Below are 3,718 nucleotides of genomic sequence, written 5' to 3' on the forward strand. Positions count from 1 at the left end.
CCATAAGTTATGGATATGAAAAGCCTCACTCATAAAACAAATTAACTTCTTTAATTTATGGAATTCAAGAGTGTTGATGGTTACAAGTCTTGCCATCAAGTTTTGGAGTCTAAAGGTCTTGAAGAGTTTCATAACTTGTCCTCAAGTTATGGAACTTGGAAAGTCTTTTTAATATAATGTAAATTATAAGTTATAAAACTCAAGGGTTTTTCAAAAGTTTCAAAACTTCCCTTCAAGTTTTGGAATTTAAAATTTGATTAAAAAGGTTTTAATTGTGAAATAGTAAATATTAAACCTTTTGACTTCATAACTTAAGTTTAGAATTAAAAGTTTTAATTATGGCTTTGTTGATAATTAATTAAAAGATTAATTAAAGAGTATTATTGTATTAATAAATCCAAAATTATATGGGTTGGGTTTAATTAAATTAAAAGTCTAGTTTAATTAATAGTTAAACCACCTAATATTTTAAATGTTTAAAATACACCGTTATACTATATAAAATTAAAAGTTTAATATATTATATATGTATAATTAAAAAGTCTGTCTTACCGTTAGTAGGCCTCATTCACGTATGTAGCCTGTCTATAAGAGGGGTATAAGGTTACTGCCTATAAAATGGTGATTTAATGGGTATCCACTCTCACCCACCACTTCCTTGACTGGTGGATGGTCGTTAGCCGAACGGGTAGGATAGGACACTAAACTTGCATTAAAAGTATAATGAAATACTAAGTAACTAAACGCTTATAAATTCTCAATCTTAGTTACTTAGGAAAAATGTGAATTGATGCTAACCCATGAAATTGCACTTTGCATCTTGTTAAGTCGTTAGTGGAGCGTGTGTGGTTAACTGACACACTAATTTGGGACTAACAATGTGTGGAAAAGGGTAGCTTGATGTTAATCATGGATCAATGGAGCGTGTGTGGTTAACCAACACATTGATTAGGTGATATGTAACATCGAGAGTACCAAGCTAATTTGCATGGTTATTCACACCTTGTTTGTGATCCTCGACATTCCAGTCACAAACTTGAAGGGCATAATCGAGATTAAACATGCCATTGAAAAGTTCAATGAATCTCAAAGAATCTAGGAATTTCAATTCGTTTAAAACCTAAAATTCATTATCGTTTTTCATGGTGGAAATTGGTAAATCGTCATTTACCTACCTTCAAATAATTTGCAATTGAATTACGGCATTCCTCTTCCGAATTGTAAATTATTGTGTTGGGTCCTTGCCTTAATCTTTCATTTGGGTGTTATATTAAGGACTTAAATCAACTAAACTTGAATTTCTCCCGTGTAGATGTCTAGTTCAGACAACTATGGTCTTCCTGAATCTTGTGGAAAAAGCTTTCCACATGAATATGATGTTCCATGTTTTGATCAAGGATCTGGAAATCATACTTCACTTCCTCCACCTCCTCCAATTATTCTTCCTGACCCACATGTTCATAGAATTGAAAAGTTCAAGGTCACTCAAGCCCTATTAGCAAGTAAACATGAAGATGGAAAGTCTGTATGTGCTCACGTCTTGGACATGAAACTGCATACTGACAGGTTCCCAAGGAAGTTGGCTGTTAACTTGGTTCTTCAGTCACTTCCTGAGTCATATAGTCAATTTGTTAAATACTACTATATGACAAACCGCGATGTGACCCTTATCGATATTACCTATTTGCTTATTGCTGCAGAATCAGCAATAAATTGGCGCACTTGTAAAGCAAATCTGATTGGAAGATCTACTTCCCAAACTTCCATGGACACTGACAATGGAAACATTGGAAGTCGAGAAAAGTTTTCTCTTTCCAAGGGAAAGGGAAAGACTAAGTCTGAGATTGTCCCATGTACCATTCCGAAAGAGTCTGTTTGCTTATATTTCCAAGAAAAGGCACACTGGAAGCGAAGCTGCCCTGACTACCTGAGAGATCTAAGAGATGGTAGAATCAAATTGTATGGTTCCACTTCAGAAACAAAAGAGAAAGAAGGAAGCTTAAAGGAAGAGTAAGTTGAGTCTGGTCGTGAAGAGATGGATTTCGATCGCATGGTTCGATGATCAGATATGTGAGCTGCTACTAGGAGTTATGATAGGTTGCTTAGGAATATGTAATAACATAGTTTTAATTTGGAATTGCATTGTAAGGACAAGTTTTCCACATTTTATAAATAAAGAAAAAATTTAACTTTTATCTTATTTTATATTTATCCTTGCAATAGTATTTGTGAAAATTGATGTTTGTATGTTTTTATTCTTAAGCAATGGATTTGATTCTTTCGTTTGTGGTAATGTTAAAATTTACCAAATAAGGAAAGATTCTCATCACCCAAAGTTTCAGTTGGATAGAAACTTGGAATCGTGTAACTTGTATTGTGTGATGAATGAGAATCTTCATCTTTGGGAAATTAAGACTAATTCCTTATTCACATGTATATGTGAGTCAAGTGAAGGACTAGGGGATCGGGTACACTTGGTTGTGCATTGGTCAGGTCCACCACAAAGAACGATAAGACTATTCGTCATAATTTACTAAAAGTTTAGTAAATATGGTTAAACTTACAAGATTAAGTATAACTCTGAATCGTTGAAAATAGTTTCAATGTGTAGCAGAATGAATAAGAAGAATCAAATTAGGTATAAAGACAAAAGTTTCTCCAATCTGAAAGGAAGGGAGAGTACTTGAGTATCGTGGTTTTATGATTATCTTAGTGATTATGAAACATATCACAATTGATCCTCTAAGGACATCTTAGTGCATTTATATGGCTAAGAAGAGAAATCGTGAATTGTTGAAATGGTTAAATCAAAAGGTGAATCATACTTCGTTCCAAAATCAAGTCTTAGAGTCATACTCCAAGATTGTGACTTGAGTGACATATCTTAAGTAGGTTTAGAACACATCATGAAATATGGAGTAAGAAATGGTTCATGCTCATGCACATTTAAAATTAGTAGTTGTGATGTTTTAGATAAAACGAAGACCAACTAAGACCAAATATATGAAGTGTTATTCTTGATAAGAATCCACACTAACTCCTGAATATTTTTTTGTCAAGGAATGTTTCCTACCAAAAAATCTTATATGTCAAGAGGACAGTGGGAGTCTTAATGACCTTGAAAAGCTTCAAGAATTAATCAAGAATAAACCTATTGTTAATCACTAGCAGCAGTTGAGGTTTGTAACCTATCACATTGACATATTCTTGTTTTTGTGCCCATTCTAGTTAAAATTGACTATGCAGGTGAGTTCTATGAGTTCTCATTTGTTTGCATAAGGCAAAGCATCTTGATCGGTGAAAGTTCATTGATCAATAAGGGTGGTCTACTCAACAACTTGGAAGAAATGGTAGGCCTTGTGCTTCCAGGTGGCAAGAAATTAAGATTGAACAAGTTCAATCCATATGAGTTTGGATTTGTCACTAACCTTGTCTTGCGATTATGGTTATGAAAAATTCACATGGATAGGAACACATACACCATAAAATCTAAGTATCATAAGGTTTCTCTCCAATTCATGAAAATGATTGTGAGGAAACACTTTCACTGATTAGATTTTAAGGAGATAGCAATTGTGATATTTGCATTCTCAAATTCGGTTATGAGTACGACATCCCTCTTCATAGTTCGAATTATGAGAAATGGCAAAAGGTCTAAACATTTGAGACTTATTGTTGTAAGTTCTAAAATTGTTTAGACACCCATATGAGTTACCTA

The sequence above is a fragment of the Lactuca serriola genome, chromosome 4, assembly GCF_051521515.1.
Source record: "Lactuca serriola cultivar US96UC23 chromosome 4, Lser_US96UC23_V15, whole genome shotgun sequence".
NCBI lineage: Eukaryota > Viridiplantae > Streptophyta > Magnoliopsida > Asterales > Asteraceae > Lactuca > Lactuca serriola.